At 37.8% G+C, this 23,900-nt stretch overlaps 1 non-coding gene across 1 annotated transcript; it reads left to right on the top strand.

Annotated features, from left to right (window-relative positions):
• Positions 1-414: 414 nt before the first annotated feature.
• LOC146881748 (signal recognition particle RNA) lies at positions 415-711 on the top strand. The gene has a single exon (XR_014986844.1).
• Positions 712-23,900: the final 23,189 nt, after the last annotated feature.

The raw sequence follows: 23,900 nt of genomic DNA, 5'->3' as shown, positions 1-23,900 counted from the left end.
TTGGAAACACGTATTTGTATTTTATAATTCATCTTTAAGAAATCAATTAATACAAAATATATTTCGAAAATATTTGATTGACAACCTAAATGTCAATTTAATTTAAAACTTGACAAAAAGATAGCAATTTATAAGAGCATTGACAGTATGAAACAAGAGGGAAAGAGAGAAACAAAGATGGTAACATGCCTTTGTTAAAAAATGTAAAGAGAGAAACAAAGATGGTAACATGCCTATGTTAAAAAATGTAAAGAGAGATACAAGGTTGTGAATGTGTGTTAGTGCATTTGAACCATATTTTTTTATAAGGATTGGTATAGTTTCCCATTTATGCAATGTAATGTAAAAGTCCCACATTGTGTGGAATGTGAAAGAAAAGAAACTTTATATAGTGGATGAAAAGGTTGTGTTCTCGCCGAGCTAAGTAACAAGAGTTTGTAACCCAAGTGGGGGCACGAAGGTGATGGAACAACTTTGAGGCTCCCTGGTTGGAGTTGTGGATGCCAAAAGTTGGCTTGCCCATTCCAAGTTGAGAGTTGGGTGATGGGACTTGTGTGAAGGCATAGGTCCCATCTCTCTTAAACAAGAGGGTACTGCGTGAGGCTGGTTTCACAGAGCAGCTACCTCCCAACAGTGGAGGGATAACAAGCTGTTGCAACCACCCTCCGAAAAAATACCTAGGCAGCCTCACTTGCTTGGACCATCACCTTTTTCCAATTTTTATACTCTATTATTGCCTGTTTATGATATACACAAAGTATACTAAAGTCCACTTTTGTACTAATACTGACAAACTTTCTTTTTCTAACCAAAATATTATTTTTCTTCAAATTGTTTCAATGTGATGTAGTTACTTATACTTTTATATATTCTATACACTGTTTTGGAGTATTAATGTATCACTTTTATAGATTTAACAACCTTTTAAATTTGAGATGTAATAATTAAAAAAAAAGTAAGGAAATATCGTTTGATATGTTTGAATGAGTATTTTTTTCAGTTTACATATGCTAGTAAAAATTAAACTGAATTTTGTACAATGACATGATATTAAAATGTTTAAGAGTTATGAATTCTACAGTATTGTTATTTGTCACTATTCTAGATCTATTTCTTGGATAACCAATCCCACAATCGTCAGTCCTCGTGAACCGGGTGGATTTCATTAGGAGTTGGACTATGGGTTGGGTTTGTTCAGCCAGTTTGGGTAGGAAGCGGGAAATGGCTGTGGGGCGGCCTATGAGGCGTTGGACCTCTTTGATGGTAGCGGGACTGCGCATCTCGATAATTGCCTTGCATTTTTCGGGATTGGCCTCTATGCTGCGTTGGGTCAACATAAACCCAAGAAATTTACCACGGTCGATGCCGAATACACACTTGTCAAGGTTGAGGTGAAGGTTGTATTGGCGTAGTGCGGAGAAAACCGTCGAGAGGTCCTTGGCATGTTGGTGGTGGCTTGGAGACTTGACAACCATATCGTCAACATATACTTCGACACATTGTCCCATTAGATGACTGAAAACCTTGTCCATTAACCGTTGGTAGGTCGCACCAGCGTTCTTAAGACCGAAAGGCATAACTCTATAGAAGTAGTTGGCATCATCCGTGATGAAGGCGGTCTTGTTCATGTGAGATGCGGCCATGGGGATTTGGTTGTACCTGGAATATGCATCCAAAAAGCTAAGCATTTTATTCCCTGCCGCACCGTCAACAAGTCGGTCTATATTGGGTAAGGGGTAGGCATCACGAGGGCAGGCCTTGTTCAGATCCGTGTAGTCTACACACATCTGCCATTTGCCATTGGCTTTTTTCACAAAGACTACGTTAGAAAGCCAAGTGGTGTACTGAGCTTCTTCGATGAATCCTGCATTTAGTAACTTGTCGGCTTCAACCTTAGCCTCTAGTCGGCGTTCTTCGCCAAGTTTGCGCTTCTTCTGGGAGATGTAGCGGGCTTCTTTGTAGATGGATAGTTTGTGGGATGCTACTAGGGGGTCCACCCCAGGTAGGTCAGCGACTCACTAGGCGAAAAAGTCTGTGTTGCTGATGAGGATGGGTGTGATGATGGCATGCTCGTCAGAGTTCAAACCGGTGCCAAGGTTGATGGAGTGGCCATTGGGAAGCTCTAGAGGGGAGGTCTCCTCAACTGGTTCGAGACGAATGTCCCGGCCTACTCTGGGGTCGAGATCTTCGCCTGATAGGGCGATGCCGGAGCCAGGTGGTCGCTCAATGTGGTTGGTTTGTTGAATTGGGAGTTATGGGTGCAGGCTGGCCATGTAGCATTCATGTGCCAAGCGCTGGTCGCAGTGGACGGTGAGGATGTCACCGGAAGGAGAAGGGAACTTCATGGCCAAGTGGGGGTGGAGATAACAGCGCCAAGGGTGTTGAGGGAAGGACGGCCCAGGAGGACATTGTAGGATGTTGGCGCGTCGACGATAAGGAAGCGAATTAGAATGGTTTTGGTCTGGGTTCCTTCGCGAAACATGGTGTGAAGGTCGATGTAGCCGCAGGTGGATAATTGTTCGCCAGAAAAGTCATAGATGGGTTCGACATACGGGACCATACCGGTGTCCGGGAGTTGGAGTTTTTCATAGGTGGCCCAGTAGAGAATATCAACGAAGCTGCCTTGGTCGACAAGGACTTTCTTAACGACGTAGTTCTCGATTTCAACGGTGATGACCATGGGGTCATCTTGATGATGGTCGAGGCAATGAAATTCATCATATGTGAAAATGATGGGAGGCATACGACATCTGTGGTGGGAATGGATGATATGATTGATGAATTGGATATGGCGGAGGTGTTTCTTTCTGGCAGAAGAAGTGGATCCTCCACTAGCGAAGCCACCAAAGATAGTGTTGATAGTGTCACGTAGTGGAGGATCTGTGGGGGTGATGTCGGTACGGGCCGGTTGGGGTTCCTCGTTAGCAGTTTGAGCTGGGCGTCTGTCGTGACGGGAGTCGTGTGGAGGGCGTCTGTGGTCGGATCGAGGGGGTGGCGGGATCGAGAGGAATGATCGTCTCGTCGGAGGAAGCGGCGAACATGTCCAGCACGGACCAGTTCCTCTATCTTATCCTAGAGTGCTTTGCAGTCTTCTGTAATGTGGCCATGGTTGCGGTGGTAGCGGCAATACTTGGTCATATCAGCGTTAGGAGGTGTGGTTGTCTTGCGTGGTGGAGGGATGAGGTCAGCTTGTAGGGCTTCATCGAGGATACGGGAGCGGGCTACGGTAAGAGGGGCGTATTTGGTGAAGCGGGGTTGGCGGGGCTCGCGTGGGCGGGTAACAAGGCAGGGAGGTTGCGGGGTAGGGTTGGCGGCGGTGGCTGCATAGTCGTTGCAGAATTTGGTTTGGAGGGTCTGCATCTCCTCCATGCGGACATAGTCGGTCGCGCGTAATTTAAGTGTGTGCATAGAGGCAGGTGGGTGGAGGTAGACGTTGTTGGCGAAGGGGTCGGGTTGTAGGGTAAGTGCCATGCACTGGAGGATCATCTCTTGGTTGAGGTGTGGGGTGCGAAGAGCTGCCTTACTGAAGCAATCTATGAACGCTCTGAGTGGTTCGCCTTGTTCCTGTCTAATGCCCAGGAGGGAGATTGTGGTAGTTTGGTGTGGACGGCTGCCAGCAAACTGGGTGGAGAACATGTGTGAAAGAACGTCGAAGCTGTCGATGGAGTAAGGCGGAAGGGTTGTGAACCATTCCAGAGCAGGGCCCTTGAGGGTGGTGGGAAAGGCTTTGCAGAAGACTGCGTCTTGGGATGTGTACAGGGCGACATGGGTGATGTATACTTTAAGGTGTTCATCAGGGTCGGTTTCGCCGGTGTAGCGGTCCAACATGAAGGGTTCCCACTGGGCAAGAAGGGGGGTGTTGGCGATAAAGTCGTTGAAGGGGTGACGACGTCTAGGCTAGTGGGGAGGGAGCAGATGAGGTGGGATGGGATGGTTGATCATAGCGGGGAAGGTGGAGGTAAGGTTGTGAGGGGGGATGTGGGTTGTTGGCAGGTATTGGGGGTTGTAGGGTGGTACGTGTGTAGTGTGTAGGGTGGTGGGTACGTTGTAGGGGATTTGGGTGGTGGGGAGAGTAGCAGTAGGGGTTGGGGTTGCAATATGCTCCGGTTGAGTGGATGGGAAGTGAATGGGATGGGTAGAGGGAATGGATATTTGTTGGGTGGTGGTGAAGGTGTGATGGGTGGGGTTGTATTCGCTTTCCTCTTATGTGGGCTGGAAGGCCGGGGACCTTGCAGCCTCAAACACCTCCTTGGCCTTTCCCTTCTGGGTGGGATCAGCTTCAATCTTTTGCCTAAGGCGTGAGTTTTCTTGCCGCAGCGCCTCCATCTCATCAGCGCTACATTTCTTCATATCTGCTAGTTCTTGTTGCATCTTCGCCTGGCCGTCCAGGATGGCGGCTAGGTCAGGGGTGATGCCAGCAAGTCCTGAGGGACCAGCATCTGCCTGCTTGTTCACTCCAGCTCTGCTGCGGGTGGAAACCATCTTCGAAGAAAAACGGGTACTAAAGGTGTTCGTCTCGTACCCCACGGTGGGTGCCAATTGTTCCTGCAGAGAACAAACAAGATAAGTTAGGTACAAGCGTCACCTTACCCATGTAGTCCGCTATCTCCTCAGTTGGCCTCTTCCTGGTTGATACATGTCGGCTTGGACCCAGGAGGGGTTACCTGCAGAAGGGACTCTGAAGCTCAAGTAAGTCAAAGCTCTCAAAAGGACAAATCAATGATTAATGGAGTAATGAATGCGTACCTTTAATTACTGGGTCCATGTGTATTTATAGAGCATTAATCATTTTTGGTTATGTCATGGGCCGGGCCCTGGATTGGGCTCCAGTTTAGGTTGTAAGTGGGCCTGGGCCCTAACGTAGGCCCTTAGGAGGACCTATTGAACACTAGGGGGCTTGGATTTTATTAAGTATATTTGGAGTAGCCGGCCTAGGCCGACTACTTTTGTTGGTGATTTACATTGGTCATGTGTCGTCTTGTGCAGATTGTCCCTCTAGACGTTCAGGTTATCGGTTTAGGCTGGTAAGGCTCAGGTCAGCTCAGCCTAGGTTGATTACTTGACTGCTTTGGCATATATGTATCGTTTTATTACTATTTGGTCGAGTTGGCTAGGTGTGGTACAATTATTTAATTAATTTATTACAAAAAATACATGTGATTAATTATTTAATTATTTCATAATATTATTATTATTATTATTATTATTATTATTATTTTGTATAAGATTCATATAATGTACAATATGTTTACACTATTACATTATTGTTAATCACAATATACATGTATTATTATTATTATTATTATTATTATTATTATTATTATTATTATTATTATTATTATTATTGGTAACACACAATATATTAGTGTTATTATTATAAGTATTGGTATTGAAATTAGAATGAGTGTAAAATAATATTTTTTATTTTTAATTAATATGTTACAAAAAATACGAGTGATTAATTATTTAATTTTTTTGGAGTATTATTATTATTATTATTATTATTATATTGTACGATATCTATTGTAACACCTCATTTAAATAATAACTTTAATTTAAATGAAATGCCACACAGATAGAAATTTAGAGACAAGTCTTGGAGTATAAACGTTACTCCTTACAATATCCAAAAATGTTAGGAGAAACTAAGGCACACCATGATGCCAGATACAACCAAGAATCCAAGGACTTAACGAAAGTTAATAGAATACTAAAGAGCAAAGCGTACATGGGCCATAGCCATAAAGAAAAGCCCCAATAAAACATGAAGTCTAGCCAAGGTAGACTATGCAGCGGAATCATCTCTTCCTTGTTGACCTCGAGTGCCTCTCGCAACTGCTCACATCAATGAATTGATGATCATCGCAAAAGGAGAAGGACCACATACAAGACAACCAAACAAGCAAACATGGTAATCTAGAGTAGAAACAGTTTATCAAGCAGTCACATGTTATTACACAATCCAAAACAGTATTCATCCCCCAATCATGTTATGACTTCTCAAACAATACACTAGACTCAGACTTGACTCATCCGGATTACATATAATCAGGTCGGATTCAACGGATGCTTGCACTCTTGGTGGATACCTCTGCTCACCCCCGAGCTATGTGTTACAAGTGTTACATTGAATCAATTCCTCACACACAAGGTTAGCCCTTAATGAGTTTCAGACCTCCTGCTACTCTCACCACAGGAGTCAGTCCGCTCTAAGTGAGACTAATTGACTCCTTAGAGTGTGAGGATGCAACCTTACCTTGAATCCTTAGCAGACCATATAGATGGGGCACCACCATGGACTCCCACTAACAAGGGCCATGGAATTACATCCCGACCACTGAAGCACCACTAGGAAGTCTCACCTAGAGACTCGTGGATTTACGTACTGACAACATACCAATCACATTCCAAACAAACAAATAATATTGATCATGCATTTAACACCTCACGCCATCCTTTGTAACCCATCCTCATTCATATTCCATGTTGATTTCATACCATCACATTCTTCCCAATTCGGGGATATAGAACTTCACCTCATACAATACCATGCCATCAATGTAACATTATTGTTCATACCGAATTCATGACCACATATATAACCAACAATTTCATTGAAATCGCAAGCCAAGATTTATCCCAAACACATCATCCACAATCCATGAATCACATCACTCATGCATGATCATTTATCACATGCTTTTAATATAACAATTAGATTCAAGCCAATAATAACCATTCAAGATCAGAGAAACAACCAAACTACAGCGATCTTGCGATAAAAACTACTCTCACTACAAAGCTCTACTTCAAGATCGAACCGGTCAAAGTCAAAAGCTTTGTGTTAAGGATCAGCTATTAAAATATCAGCTCGATCCAACGGTTAACGAAGTAGTAACTTTCATTTTACGAAAAGTGTGCAGTGTTGTCAACAACACAAATTCAGTGACCTTGCGATAAAAATTGCTCTCACTACAGAGTTCCGATTAAAGATCCGACCGATCAAAGTCAAGAATTATGTGTTAAAGATCAACTGTTAAACTTTTCGCTCTATCAAACGGTTAACGTAGTGGAAATCGTCATTTTACAAAAAGTGTGCAGTGTAGAAAAATAGTAGCGCCACATCAATCAAACATACTTGCACACCATACATTTTTATTCGACCAACAACCTCATTCAAGCATCACAACCATACAACAGACCAAAAAATGGCAAAAATAACTTTAAAAACATAAACCCTAGCTTCCCTTACCTGGAAAGGGGTTAGCAGAGGACTTCAACACCCGAACCGTGATGAACAGTAGCTCAAGGAATAGCTTCGAGGGTTGGAAAACAGTGGAACGAGCTTAAAACGAAGAGTAGAAAACTAGTCTGGGCTCACTTGATGAGAAATAGTGGTTCAACCCTAGCAGAGCTTTGCAGTTGCTCAAAGAGGAAGTAAGAGTTCTGTTTTACGAAGATGAGCATAGTGGTTAGGGTTAGGGCAGTTTAGGGTTCTTGGATCCCCTTTGGGCCAGCCCTAGGCCCAACTGATTTGGGGCATCCCTTTTAATTAAAGGCAGAAAATAAAGTGGGCCTTACATTCTCCCCAACAATAAAAAATTTCGTCCTCGAAAATTCACCGATGTGATAGGAAGAAAACTACGTTTTCCTCACACCCTATGACAACCACCACTTAGACATGACAGATTTGATGACTCCAACACCTATAGCTACTGGAAACTTTGCCTATATGCTAAGCGATATGTGTTCAACAAAGTAGATTGGTTTAGTCACTACACTCAAAATAACTTCCAACATGTAACCTTAAAAATCGAATGCTCCTTTATACTTACCCAACTAATTTGTATCTGATATACTAACTCACCTCTCATAAGCTCCCCACTACCTCTTGTAGGTTTTATCAAAGTCTCATATGACTTTAAGTCTCAAACTATAGCATGTTCGTTCTCACTTCCCATCACCTCGTTCACTCCTTTATGCCTCACTCCACTGACTTGATCACTATTGAGTTTTGGCTTACTACCTTACCATCTACACTCTTGACCACTTTTATGCATAACGACACTCATAACATCTTGCCTCCTTTACTGACTTCAACCAATGGTAACAAAGTCCACAACCAAGTCATTCTGGATCCAAATTAAGCTTTCCTCTATTACGACATTTCGGTATGTCACCTTCATTTCTAATCTACTAACTTGTAATTATCCTTCCACAAAAGCCTTAGAACCAGGTCTTTCCTTGACTTGAAATTTCTAGTTTGATTTATACATATCAACTCTAAGATACTTCTCAAACTAAGATTTTTCTGAATTACTTTTTTTTTTCCAACCTTGTTGAGAGACTCACTAGTTTAGTAAGATGACTAGATTAATGAAATCTCCTTACACATTCTCTTTCCAACCCAAACACTTATGTTTCTCAATCAACCCTTACTCTTAATTCGTCAAATCACGGATCTTGAATTCCATTCCCTGGCTAAACATCTACTTTCACTTTCTCAAACCAAGATGGCACTCTAACTTGAAATCATAACTCAAACCATCTCCTACTACTCTTACACAACTTTCTCTGAGTAACCCCATAATTCCAACTCTAAATGATTCTATGAACATCTTTAATTGATACTCATAAGAACGACACTTTTGTTGTTTAACAAGAACTGGTTGTCGTAGTAATACTCTAGGTCGTGAGTAAGATAGTTCTTTTCACGCACCTCTTACCCTTCATAAGTATCACTTGTCGTCATCCCATGGCGCTACTCTGATCAACACGCAAAGTCACTTATTTGTTTACTCAAAATAATGCTTCTTTCATGTCTGCCGCGCCAAGGAAGCAATCGTCGTTGAGAATCCTTCCTCCAAAACTCATGTAACTTACAAAACCCTTTGAACACCCTTTTGCATAGCCTTAACATCCTATTCTCTCAACATCGTATCCACCGTTTTCAAACCATTTGTCCTACTAGTCACTCCAGTCTTTGTCCATACTCTTCTTGAACATTCCAAAGACCCTTTTCGCGCTTGGAAAACTCACCGCTAAACCTTGATGATACCGCTAACATGTTTGACATTCCTTACCTTTATCAGATTTCCACTCCATAAAACCATAGACCCGAAAAGTCAATCTTCCCTTATCCAACGTTTACCCTTAAACAGTTTATCCTTGTGATTATACTTAGTATAAGCCACTACTTCTCCAACATCTCTTTCACTTCGATATTCACTTCAAACTCTCAGTAGGAACCTTCCATTTGGAAACTATTAACACAGGTTCTTCTTCAGACACCAATGCAAAAGTGAACTCCACCACACCAAGGTCAAAATTTTAGTACTTGCTTCAGTTCACGTCTATAGACTCTTCTACCACCCATATTATTTGCGTCTATTATTCACTTTTCTTTGTCAGATGACTTTTAATTCACATGAAACCCTGCCCCTACTATTTTACTTGCTCCATACTTCATACTCGATCACTAACTTATCTCTTTTAAATCAAAGAACACTACCTCGTTGGTTGTCCCAGCTCATCAGAATGAGATTGGGAAAGCAACCAATCCACCCTTGAGATTATGTCCCAACCCTGCAAAGGAAATAATTCAAATTGTATTTGAGTTTAAATACTTTGATCCCCACGAAAGAACCACACACCCGAGTGAATCTCCACTTGGCCGCAATTGTAGCAAAACCACTATCTTAACCTCAGCTCCTTCTTACAGATCACCATGACTCCTTTACCATACTGGAGACATCAAGGAATATACGACCTTAAACGAGACCAAAACCTATAATCTAATCACCGCATTCTTAACATGTATCTTTTGAATTAGACCATTTGTGCTAACCACTTTAGTACTAATCATCGCAAACACTCTCGTAGCTACTCAAAACTTTTATTTTCCTTTCCTATTTCCCTGCATCATGACATTACTAACTATCCTTCCCCACCAAGACAAACTCAACTATGTGTTTCTTCTTCTGATACTTGAAACCGCCCATCTCATATCCCAGGTTAAACCTTTCTCTTTTGTGAGCCACCTTACTTAGAACACTCCTTCTACTCTTGACTTGGATGAATGCTATTGCTGAGAAGATCCACCTACTTCTTACTACTATTGATCTGATATATATATATATATATATATATATATATATATATATATATATATATATATAACCCCTAATATACTTCCTTCTCAGATAACATCATCATACTTGACTGATCTTCAAGGATCTACCTTATGTAAGCCTCCAACTACCTATTTGCTTTCCTTATACACTTCATGGTCTCTACCCTTAATCTCAAACCTTCCACAATGTTCCACTTCGAACCTCAGACCTTGTCAAGATGTAAAACCTAGTTGATTTTCCAAACCTTGCTATACGAGCACACACCGATATCTTCTCTTATACCCATCCCTAAACTCAGCTCTTCTCGTAAAACTTGTGGTACACGATCTTAGAATTCGATCTTGTAGTTCTTGCGGCCCAAAGCGTTGCTTCTTAACCTTCAAATTCATTTCTCAGCTAGCCCTCTAAACCAAGACTTAACTTTCATCACCTATCGATATACAACCTTCTACATCTTCACATCTTTGAGACAAGAGATTGTCTCATACACCATACAAATCCTTGTAAGGATGAGTAGGTCAAGTTTCCCTCATCGCTATAGACACGAGACACAAAACACAGGAGCGTAACAGGAAAAACTAGAACATAAAAGGCAACACTCCATCATCTACAGACATCCAAACCTTTCATCTGTCACCCTTCCTTCTCCAAACCATTGGGATTAAGAAAGGAAAAACAACCTTTGATTTAGTCATGAGTGTGCACCCTCATTACTTTATCAAGGCGTTTTTCTGTTCTTAAAACTTTTGGTTTTACTGACACACTCGACTAGACATGACTACTCATGCCTGCGAGGAATGAACAAACCCACAAACTCAGGTCATCCTAAGGACGAACTGCTCTGATACCATTAATGTAACACCCCATTTAAATAATAACTTTAATTTAAATGAAATGCCACACAGATAGAAATTTAGAGACAAGTCCTGGAGTATAAACATTACTCCTTACAATATCCAAAAATGCTAGGAGAAACTAAGGCACACCATGATGCCAAATACAACCAAGAATTTAAGGACTTAACGAAACTTAATAGAATACTAAAGAGCAAAGCGTACATGGGCCATAGCCCTAAAGAAAAGCCCAAATAAAACATGAAGTCCAGATCAGGTAGACTATGCAGCAGAATCATCTCTTCCCTGTTGACCAAGAGTGCCTCTCGCATCTGCTCACATCAATGAATTGATGATCATCGCAAAAGCAGAAGGACCACACACAAGACAACCAAACAAGCAAACAGGGTAAGCTAGAGTAGAAACAGTTTATCAAGCAGTCACATGCTATTACACAATCCAAAACAGTATTCATCAACCGATCATGTTATGACTTCTCAAGCAATACACTAGACTCAAACTCGACTCATCCGGATTACATATAATCAGGTCGGATTCAACGGATGCTTGCACTTGTGGTGGATACCTCTGCTCACCCCCGAGCTATGTGTTACAAGTGGGTCGCCTGAGCGACCGCTCACGTGAAACATCTTGGGCGAGCCTCTATTGTTCTCGCCTAGGCGAGACAAGCTCGCTTGGGCGATGATGAGTGCGTATTTTTGCCCTCATTTAATGTTTAATTCTGGGTATTTAATTGAATTTGTGTGCTTAAAGATTGATTTAATTGGGATTTCCTATTATTGGGATTATTGAGCATGAGATACAAAAACATGTTAAAAATAGCTTTTTAGTTGCATAAACGTTCTTTGGATATTTTGAAGTGTGTTAGTGCAGCTGCAGCTAAGTTGAGCTCATGGAGTTGTGGAAATAAATTGATTAAAGTTTCATGACCCCTTAAAGATAAATCCAAGAATAAGAAATTATCAAAAGCACAAAAATCCAAGCCAAACATTGCATGAAGACGACAAGAAAAGCTTGAAAAAGTGAAGAAGTTTGGCTAAACCAAGAAGAGAGGAAAGAAAAATTCGACCTTGCGGTTTTCTTTATATTTATGATAGAACATAATTTGGGAAAATATATCTTTAGATATTTTATTTGATATTTTTAAATAATTATCTTATTTAATTATATCATAAAATATTAAAAGATAATAACTACCAAATCTTTTTAAATATGACAAGATATTCTTGAATCTTTTTAGTTCCACAACAAACAAATATATCTTGAAGATATTGGATTATTTAGAAGATAATTTAAGGAGATTGCAAAGGGTTGATTTGGAAAATTAATACAAATACTAATTGGTGATAATTTATCATATATCTTTAATTAATTAATTAATTTAATTATATTAGATATTGATATTATCAACCAATTATATTTGTCAAATAGTCTATATCTCTCCAAATATTTTTAAATATTTATCTTTATCTTTATTTTAAAAGATATTTGAGAGATTTTAGCAACAGAAAAGCCCAGTTCAATTCCTATATAAAGAGACCAAGGGAGAAGCAGAAAAAAGACAAGCTCGGGACTTCGGAGTTTTGGAACTCTTAGGGGTGCCTAATTTCGTTTCCTTTCTCTCTCTTTTCTTATCTCTATTCTTCTATTTTTATTTTGCATTCATGGAGTTCTAAACTTCTTGGGTTGATTCCATTGTAATTTCTTAATTGGATTCTGAGGTTAGATAAATTAATTTCTTTGTTCTTTTTATTATTGTTGAGGTTTTAATTCATGTATGTCTTTTATCTTTGAATCACGTAAGAAGTAATGATTTTAAATCTATATTCATGTTGGTCATATGAGTCCAAGGGTTTTTAAATTGAATTGAGACTTTACTTTGATTTTATTTAGAAACTTTCATATGATTAAATGAGTTTTTACCAATAATTGAGTCTTTACTTTGGTTAAAGGTATTTACTCTAAATACAATTAATTGAGACTTTACTTTGATTAATTAAGCTTTTTTATTTGGTGAGGAGATAAAAGAATAGACATGATTAATTATAGTAAAGTTGATTGAGACTGTACTTTGGTTGAATTTACTATGGATAATCTAAAAGTTCTCACTTTTAATTGAGACTGTACTTTGGTTAAAAGTGAGAACGCCAACAAATTAATAGAGACTTTACATTGATTAATTTGTAAATTTACAACAATAATTAATTGAGCAATAATCTTTAGATAACCGATGATGAATCTATTTTGAAAAAAGCAATGGAATCAATCTATTTTCTTTACTATTGTTTTTATCTTTTTTTATCTTTCCTTTATCTTAATCTTCCAATAATTTTATTATTTTATTTGACTAACCATTTTGTATAGATTTTATAAGAACTAACTTGTTAAAAATCAATTCCGTGTTCGTTGGGAGACGACTTAGGGTTACTTTACCCTTTCTATTTTCTTGACTACTATCTTAGCAATACTGAAGTTGCTATAGTTTAGTAGTATTAATTTGATCACGTCAACGACAGCGTTATCAAATTTGGCACCGTTGTTGGGGAACACGGTTAGAATTTTTATCATTTTAGTTCTTATTTTTATTTTTATTCTTTTGATTTGATTTGATTTTTTATTTTTATTTTTATTTTTATTTTTATTTTTTTCTTTTGATTTTATTTTTTTGTTTATCACTAACATTTTTTTTATCTCAAATTTTTTGTTCTAACAAATTTTTTATATTCTTTAGTTATTTTATTTTATTTTTTTAAAGCATAGTTTTTGTTCTAACTAGTTGGGAAACACTCTGGCTAAGGAAAGACAAGGTACTTAAGTTGTCCACTGAGACGCACCTCTCCTTCCTGGAAGTCTACTCATCAAGGTTTCAACTTATTTCTTTTCAGAAAACCTCTTTCAAAAAGGCAAAATAATTTTTCATATGAAAATAATCAACATTGTAGTTTTCAAATGGATTACAATTGTTATCCACAATAACCACGTGATTTTCAACAACAAATTGTCACACCTACTTCTGCACCTGATATAAGTGGGTTAACTTTACGACAATTTAATGATCTATATCCTAGATCATCTTTTTTGGGATATGAGCAACAACCATATTTTGAGTGTCCACCTCAGCAACTATATGTTCCAAATAGTTTTCAACAACAATATGTACCACCACAGCAATTTGAAGCAACCAATGGACCATCCTATAGGGAAGTTATGATATTAATGGGTGAAGTTATAGAGAAATTAGAGTCTATGGATGAAAGGTTGCGAGTTGATCAAAGATGCAGAAATATTGAGCAAGAGTGGTACGAAAATAAGCAAATATTGTCTGATATGTTGAGGGATGCAAGTAAGAACAACTTCATAGAATTACTTGTAACTGTTAATACCACCCCTCAACCCCATCAAAGATTTCCTGAAAATCTAGATTTTAATGCACTTCGTCATGAAATCAAAAATGTGCTTCTGAAGTTGGCCATCAGAGCTGAACAAATGTCTGAAGATTTGAGTCAGCTAATGAATGATGCAGTGAGAAAGGTCACTTTGGAAGATATGATGAAAATGATGACTGAAATGATGAAGATGAATCAGACAGATCATAAACAGATGATGAATGCCGCCACACAAAGCTTGCAGAGTCAGTCTGAAAAACCAATAGCGGAATCACATCACATTGATATATCTACTGATGGATATAATGATGCTCAAAGTAATATGTCTACTGATGGACATATCAATTTTGCTAAAGATGTTGCTGATGAAGAAATTAAAGATTCTCACACAAACATATCTACTGATGGATATGTTGATGCTGCTCAATGTGAATATAAAATTGTACCCGTTGATGAGGATATGAGTACAAATGATCATTTTCAAGAGCAAAGTTATGAGAACAATACAATAGAGGAACCAAGTGCAGTTGAAGAGAAAACAATATTCAAAGATGCAGCTAAAGCATCTACTATTGCAACTGACTTGGTTAATGATGAAGCAGTAGAGTCAACAACACCAGGTGAAAAATTGTGCTCACAAGATGAGATTACAAGGATTACTGATGATCCGATTAACCATCCGAATGCACCTGATGATGCTCAAGTTGAGTTGAAGCCACACACTCCACACATCAAGTTTGTTGATGTAAATGATACAAATAAGTTTTCAGTGGTTATCTTTGTTGACATGGCTGCAAAAAAAGAAGAAAGGTTGCTACAACGGATAAAAAGCTTATATTCAAATTCTTTTGAAATCATTGTTGATAGAAAAGTTAATTTGCATGCATGTTTGTTTTTTGTTTCTGTTTTTAATTTTAAAAATATTAAAAAAATTTCAAAAATATGTGTTTTTGTTTTCTTTAATAAAATTGTACAAGCTGACTTGTACTTTATAAAATTAAAGAAAATAAATTTTGACATATGGCCAGATTGAGCCAATAGTCACAAGATTTTTCGTTTCCTCCCCAAAATAAGTCCATCAAGGACATTTTTTTTGAAATAAGTATGGGGGAAACAAACTATATTTAGAATTTTTCTTTTTTCTGTTTTTCAATTTTTTGTTTTTGTTTTCATTTAAAAAGAAAAAAAAATTGTGATTTCTTTTTGAGAAAATTATGAAAGTATTAACGTTTTACTAAGTGGAACTTTTAAACAATATGTCTCTTAAGAAATCCACCAAAAATATTTCCCTGTTTTCAATAAAACATATTGACATTGGATTTTTAGGATTTGATTCAATAATTGGGATGATCATAATTCTGGAAAAATAAAAGTCATGTTGATATGAGTGAATTGTTTCTATGATTTGCTAATTGAGTTGATTTGAGAATTTCTTGATTAAATCTTTTGTGAAAGAATATGATCTTGTGAGTCTTGAGCCTTAATGCAAAGGATGGACTGCCATGTGCCATTCCTATTTTTTCTTGAGTGACTTGCTCATGTTTGTTTATACTCAAATATTTAGCTTGATTGTTTTGTTTTGCAACTTAGGTGAATATGCATGATTTGATATGATTGAGGCATTTCTTATTTTTAGCTACTTGGCCAAATAAGCCCACCTTGATATTAATCCATTGGTAGCCCCTTTGAGCTTTAAACCTCTTTTTCTTGTTTTAAGCCTATTGCATAAACATTGAAAAGAAAAAGACCATGTTTTACCTTAGGAAGAAAGAAGGAGCTAATGGATTGTGTTCAGGAATTGTTGAGGAATAAAGTGTGTGGTTGAGTACCTCACCCACAAATTAAAAAAAATGGCAAAAGGAAAAATTGTTGATGAAAAAGTGCTGAAATGAAAAAAAAATAATAATTGCTTTCTAAAAAAAAGAGAGAGAGAGAGAGAGCAACAAGCAATAAACACAAAAGAGTTGTTTTTGAAATTATGATCCATTATTCTGTCTATATTTAAATTTCAAAAACCCAAAAATCCTAAAATTTTTCCTACCTTTGCCTTGGCCCCATTATAACCTGTAAAAGAGTCCTCATGATCTTTTAATGCATGTTTTTTGAAAGTTTGTGAATATTAGAGTCTTGTTAAGTATTACAAGTGTTTACTTGCATGAGTATTTTGAGTGAAAACACAAGCCAAAACACTTGAGCGAATTTTGGTGAGAAAATACACATTTAACTTGAGTACTTTCTTTCATAATTGATTGTCTTGTGAATTCAAAAGATTAACTCATGTGTGAAAAATAGAATCTTTCTGTTTGTATATACATGATAATTGATTTCTAGAAGATTGATTTGTCTCCAATGATGTTCATTGCTTTGATCCAGTATTGATGTGAAATAAAATACCTCAGAACAAGTTTTGAAATTACTCAATTTTGCCAAGGAGTGCAAAAGGATAAGTGTGTGGGTATGATGAGTGCATATTTTTGCCCTCATTTAATGTTTAATTCTGGGTATTTAATTGAATTTGTGTGCTTAAAGATTGATTTAATTGGGATTTCCTATTATTGGGATTATTGAGCATGAGATACAAAAACATGTTAAAAATAGCTTTTTAGTTGCATAAATGTTCTTTGGATATTTTGAAGTGTGTTAATGCAGTTGCAGCTAAGTTGAGCTCATGGAGGTGTGGAAATAAATTGATTAAAGCTTCATGACACCTTAAAGATAAATCCAAGAATAAGAAATTATCAAAAGCACAAAAATCCAAGCCAAGCATTGCATGAAGACGACAAGAAAAGCTTGAAAAAGTGAAGAAGTTTGGCTAAACCAAGAAGAGAGGAAAGAAAAATTGGACCTTGCGGTTTTCTTTATCTTTATGATAGAACATAATTTGGGAAAATATATCTTTAGATATTTTATTTGATATTTTTAAATAATTATCTTATTTAATTATATCATAAAATATTAAAAGATAATAACTACCAAATCTTTTCAAATATGACAAGATCTTCTTGAATCTTTTTAGTTCCATAACAAACAAATATATCTTGAAGATATTGGATTCTTTAGAAGATAATTTAAGGAGATTGCAAAGGGTTGATTTGGAAAATTAATACAAATACTAATTGGTGATAATTTATCATATATCTTTAATTAATTAATTAATTTAATTATATTAGATATTGATATTATCAACCAATTATATTTGTCAAATAGTCTATATCTCTCCAAATATTTTTAAATATTTATCTTTATCTTTATTTTAAAAGATATTTGAGAGATTTTAGCAACAGAAAAGCCCAGTCCAATTCCTATGTAAAGAGACCAAGGGAGAAGCAGAAAAAAGACAAGCTCGGGACTTCGGAGTTTTGGAACCCTTAGGGGTGCCTAATTTCGTTTCCTTTCTCTCTCTTTTCTTGTCTCTATTCTTCTATTTTTATTTTGCATTCATGGAGTTCTAAACTTCTTGGGTTGATTCCATTGTAATTTCTTAATTGGATTCTGAGGTTAGATCAATTAATTTCTTTGTTCTTTTTATTATTGTTGAGATTTTAATTCATCTATGTCTTTTATCTTTGAATCATGTAAGAAGTAATGATTTTAAATCTATATGCATGTTGGTCCTACGAGTCCAAGGGTTTTTAAATTGAATTGAGACTTTACTTTGATTTTATTTAGAAACTTTCATATGATTAAAGGAGTTTTTACCAATAATTGAGACTTTACTTTGGTTAAAGGTATTTACTCTAAATACAATTAATTGAGACTTTACTTTGATTAATTAAGCTTTTTTATTTGGTGAGGAGATAAAAGAATAGACATGATTAATTATAGTAAAGTTGATTGAGACTGTACTTTGGTTGAATTTACTATGGATAATCTAAAAGTTCTCACTTTTAATTGAGACTGTACTTTGGTTAAAAGTGAGAACGCCAACAAATTAATTGAGACTTTACATTGATTAATTTGTAAATTTACAACAATAATTAATTGAGCAATAATCTTTAGATAACCGATGATGAATCTATTTTGAAAAAGCAATGGAATCAATCTATTTTCTTTACTATTGTTTTTATCTTTTTTTATCTTTCCTTTATCTTAATCTTCCAATAATTTTATTATTTTATTTGACTAACCGTTTTGTATAGATTTTATAAGAACTAACTTGTTAAAAATCAATTCCGTGTTCGTTTGGAGACGACTTAGGGTTACTTTATCCTTTCTATTTTCTTGACTACTATCTTAGCAATACTGAAGTTGCTATAGTTTAGTAGTATTAATTTGATCGCGTCAATGACAGCGTTATCAAATTTGAGAAAACCAGAGCTTATCTCTGTTCTCTCGTGCATTTACACTCCACAGGTCACAAATGGCACAAATTCCTCGTATCCCAGTTCATATAACATATCAAACATAACCAAACGGTAAAACAGAGGCACAATCAATATTACTCAAAAGAAAAAGGGTGAACCCTAGCTTCCCTTACCTGGAAAGGGTTACACGAGGCTTCGACACGGGACTACGGAGCACAACAGCTCGAGAGACGGCCTTGGAAACTTGTAGAACAGTAGGAAAATAAGATTATTACTGAACCCTAAACGGTGGAATACGAAGAAGGGCTTTAGGGAGTAAGGGCAGTAGGTTTAGAATTACTTACATGGAGCAGAACGTAGTACTTGAGCCTTGAGCGGACTGGTTCGAGACGGGAAAGCTAACCCTAGCAGAGCTCTAGTGGTACAGTTGAGGGAGACAGCTGCAAATCTGTGAATGAATGAAAGTGGAAACGTTAGGGTAACTGGAAAAGGTTTTATCCTTTGGGCCAACCTTTAGGCCCAACAGTTGTTAGGCAGCCCTTAAAATGCTAAGGCAGAATAATTGGGCCTTACATTCTCCCCAACAAGAAAATTTTCGACCTCGAAAATTAAGACTCACCAGGTAAACAAATGTGGATGTGATTTTCTCATGTCCTCCTCTAACTCCCAAGTCGAGTCACCCGTCCTCCGATCCTAGATGACTTTAACAAGACTAACGGCCTTTCCTCGGCGTTCCTCAACCTTGCCATCCTCTAAAGTGATGGGGGGTACTTCCACTGTGAGGTCTTCCCTAATCTGTATATCTTCAACTTCTAGCACATGAGACGGGTCGAAAACATATTTTCTCAGTTGTGATACATGAAATACCGGGTGAAGGTTCGCCAACTGAGGGGGGCAAAGCTATCTCGTAAGCCACTGGCCCAATCCTCCTCGTGATCTGATATGGACCAAGGAACTTAGGAGAGAGCTTCCTCGAGCGGAGAGCCCTTCCCACACCAGTGGTTCGGGTCACCCTCAGGAACACATGATCGCCCGCCGCAAACTCCAAGGGTCTTCTTCTACGATCTGCATAAGCCTTTTGCCTACTCTGAGAGGCTTGCATCCTATCTCTCACCATCTTGAATTTCTCCGTAGTTTGTTCCAACAACTCTGGTCCGACAAGCACTGCTTCCCCATCCTGATACTAACATAGGGGAGTCCTACACTTCCTACTATAAAGAGTCTCATACGGCGCCATGCCAATGCTCGCATGAAAGCTGTTGTTGTAGGTAAACTCGATCAAGGGCAACACCTCATCCAAGCCCCTAGGTGATCCAATATACACGTCCGCAGTAAGTCCTCAAGTGACTGAATGGTCCTCTCTGATTGGCCATCGGTTTGGGGATGGTAGGCTGAGCTCATAGTCAACTTGGTCCCCAAAGCCTCTTGTAAGGTTTGCCAGAACCGGGATGTAAATCGTGGGTCTCTATTAGAAACTATGCTCGAAGGTACTCCATGCAACCTTATGATCTCCTTAATGTACAACTAGGCTAACTTGGCCATGGACATCCTCAAGTTCATCGCCAAGAAGTGGGCACTCTTGGTCAGTCGATCCACGATCACCCAGATGGTGTCATGTCCTCTAAAAGTCCGTGGCAGATGGGTCAAAAAATCCATGGAGATGCTGTCTCATTTCCACACTGGTATCTCTAAGGGTTATAGGATCCCACCGGGTCTCTAGTGCTTCACTTTCGCCTTCTAAAAGGTCAGACAGGCTGATACAAACAGGGCCACATCTTTCTTCATCCCCTGCCACCAGAAGGTCTCCTTGAGGTCCTGATACATCTTAGTCATGCCAGGATGCAAGCTAAGACGACTTTTGTGTCCTTCCTCAAGGATTAACTTCTTCACCCCTGCATCATCAGGTATACATACTCTACCTTGGAACCTCAGTATGCCATCATCACCCAAAGCAAAGTCTCTGGCTTCATCTGATCCAAGTTGTTCTCTGACCTTGTTCAAACTGGCATCCAACAACTGCCTCTCTCTGACTGAGTCCAAAAAGTCACTAGATATAGCAAGAGTACTACAACTAATGGATTCGGGCCCCAACTCCACCTGCAGCCTCATGTCTCTGAACTTCTCCAATAGTTCCACCTCCTTAATCATAAGGTGTGCAATGTGCACTATCTTCCTACTCAAGGTATCTGCCACCACATTTGCCTTCCCAGGATGATATAGGAGCTCGAAGTCATAATCCTTTAGCAATTCCATCCACCTCCTCTGCCTCATGTTCAGCTCCTTCTGATCAAACAAGTACTTGAGGCTCTTGTGGTCACTGAACACGCGAAACTAAGCACCATACAGATAGTGTCTCCAGATCTTCAAGCCGAATACTATGGCTGCCAACTCCAAGTCATGAGTGGGATAGTTATGCTCATGTACCTTAAGTTGTCTTGAAGCATACTAGTATAACAACGCAGTCTTGGGGTCCTTAACGCCACCCCTACAAAACTAGGCACACCACGATGCCAACAAAAACAGGATAACGGTTTTACCAAATGTATATAAATCCAAGAACAAACAAATAGATGGGCCATAGCCCTAAAGAAAAGCCCAAAAGAAACTAAAGTCCAGTCCACACGGACTATGTGGCGGAACCATCACCTCCCTGTTGCCCACGGGTGTTCCTCGCATCTGCTCACACCAACAAGTTGATGATCATCGCAAAAGGGAGTACCACACAGTAGAACACACAACAAAGAAAGTAGGGTAAGCTAGAGCACCAAAGATTTCATCCATACGATCAAATATATATATTCACCATACCATACACACATATCACCCAAGCATGTTATGACTTTTCAAACAATACACTAAGACACGACTCGACTCATCCGGATACATATAACCTGGTCGGATTCAGCGGATGCTTGCACTTGTGGTGGATACCTCTGCTCACCCCCGATCTATGTGTTACAGTGTTACAATTGTCAACACCCAATTTCGTCCGGGTGAATAAATTTATTTTCGAAAAAAATAAAAAAAAATAAAAAAAAAAGGTTTTTTAGTTAATGGAAAATAAAAAAAAATGTGAAACAAAATTTTCTTCAAAAAGATTTTCAAACATCAACTTTAGAGAAAAAAAAAAAGGAATAAAGAGGGAAAAGCCCAATTTGTTATTAATTTTCATGAGCCCAATAAATCAAATATTTTCTACCTTTGTTCCTGATAGAGAAATTAATTATATAATAATAATTAGAAGCAATATTTCTTCAAATGGTAAGAATCAATATTATTAATTGGGATTAATTTTGTGCTCTAATTTGCTGCGATTTGATACTCATAATTTGATACTATCATGACCAATTCCTTCCTTATATTGTTCGTTACAATTAAGGCTGAGATTGCATTGACATTGCATGTTGTGAATATAAATACGCACTCTATCATGACCAGAAAAAAAGAATTCTCTACACTTCTCTAATTCGTTCCCATCACCACTCTCACATACACACCTCCTTTTTTATATCTCTTAAAAAAACATTGAAGGAAGTAGAAAGAAGAAGAAGAAGAAAACATTCTCTACACTCTCTCTTCCTCTCATTATCACCCACATAGGCACCTCTCATTTTTATCTCTCTTGAGAAAAAACACAAAAATATTAGAAGAGGAAGCAAAGAAAGAAAAAAGAAAAGGTGAGGAGATATTGAAATTTTTGTAAGGTACGTCATTCTCAATTCTTTCATCTTTTGATTTAGTTTTTTTAATTTTCATTCTTTTTTTTATCATAAATTTTTTTTTCCCATTTCTTTATTGTCTGCCCAGCCGCTCGCGTCGCATGACATCCAATTTAGACTTTTATTTTTTCTAAAAATATATACAAATGATATAAAAATAAAAAAACATTTTTCTTTGTTTATTCTTTATATCTATTTGGTTGCTCATGTCGCAACGACATCCATAACTATTTTAAAATAACTTTAAAAAAATATGAAAAATATATAAATGATTTAAAAAGATAAAAAAATAAAAGATTAGAAAACAAGAATTTATTTCAAGTGTCTATCCGACCGCTCGCGTTGCATGACACCAATTTTAAAATAATACTAAAATTTAAATAAAAAGGTTTTCAAAATTATAAAACAAATTAAATCATTTTTTAAATAGTTTTCCAAATAGTTTTTTCAAAACGTACTACGTAACCCTGATTCTCCATTCACATGGAGATACGTAGGAGTGAGGATTAATCCTCGTCGGGCCCAAAAAATCAAAAAAATAGTTTTGTTGTTTTTTGTACAATCTTTTATTAATATTTTTAGGGAAAATTAAATATTTTGAAAAAATCACATAACTTTTGCACATTTAATTAAAGGTATTGTCTTAGGACGGACGTGGTGGGGGTGCTAATACCTTCCCCACGTGTAATCGACTCCCGGACCTAAATTCTGGTTTTTCGCAGACCTTGCTTTTTTTGTTATGGTTTTCCATAGTTTCCTATAATAACTATGGTGGCGACTCCAAAACTCTGTTTTTACAAATTTTATTTTTTTGGTTTGTCGTCCCGTTGCGATTTCGGTTGCGACAACAATGAATCAATTTCCCTCACCACAAGGTTAGTCCTTAAAGAATTTCAGGCCTCCTGCTACTCTCACCACAGGAGTCAGTCCGCTCTAGGTGAGACTAACTGACTCCTTAGAGTGTCAGGATGCAACCTTACCTTGAATCCTTACCTGGTTATACATATGGGGCACCACCATGGACACCCACTAAGAGGGGCCATGGAATTACGTCCCGACCACTAAAGCACGACCCTGAAAGTCTCACCTAGAGACCCCAAGGAATTATGCACTAAGATCGACCAAACATGATCATACAGCCAAGAACATTCACCATGCATGTATATGTTCATCATACCAATCTTGAAAGCCAACGCCTTTCATGTTCCAGGCCCAACTCATTCCAACTCATCATAAGCCTTTCATGCATAAAGGATTTCCAACTCTTCTCATTATCATGCATCTTTAATACCAACCATCTCATTTGAAATCAATGATAAACTCATGCCAACCCATTATTCACATCTCATAACTTTACACTACTCATACATACTCATTTATCTCATACTTTCAACACAATACTTAAAACCAAGCAAGCATTATTCATACAAGGTCAAGAAAGCATCCACACATCGCACTGCCTCGCACAGCACCTCGCTTAGGCTGAAGGGTCTCGCTCAGGCGA

Source organism: Vigna unguiculata, chromosome 11, assembly GCF_037176805.1.
Source record: "Vigna unguiculata cultivar grain cowpea cultivar isolate G323 ecotype 2 chromosome 11, ASM3717680v1, whole genome shotgun sequence".
Taxonomy (NCBI): Eukaryota; Viridiplantae; Streptophyta; class Magnoliopsida; order Fabales; family Fabaceae; genus Vigna; species Vigna unguiculata.
Note: the sequence above shows the minus strand (reverse complement) of the source record. Positions and strands in the feature narration are given on the sequence as shown.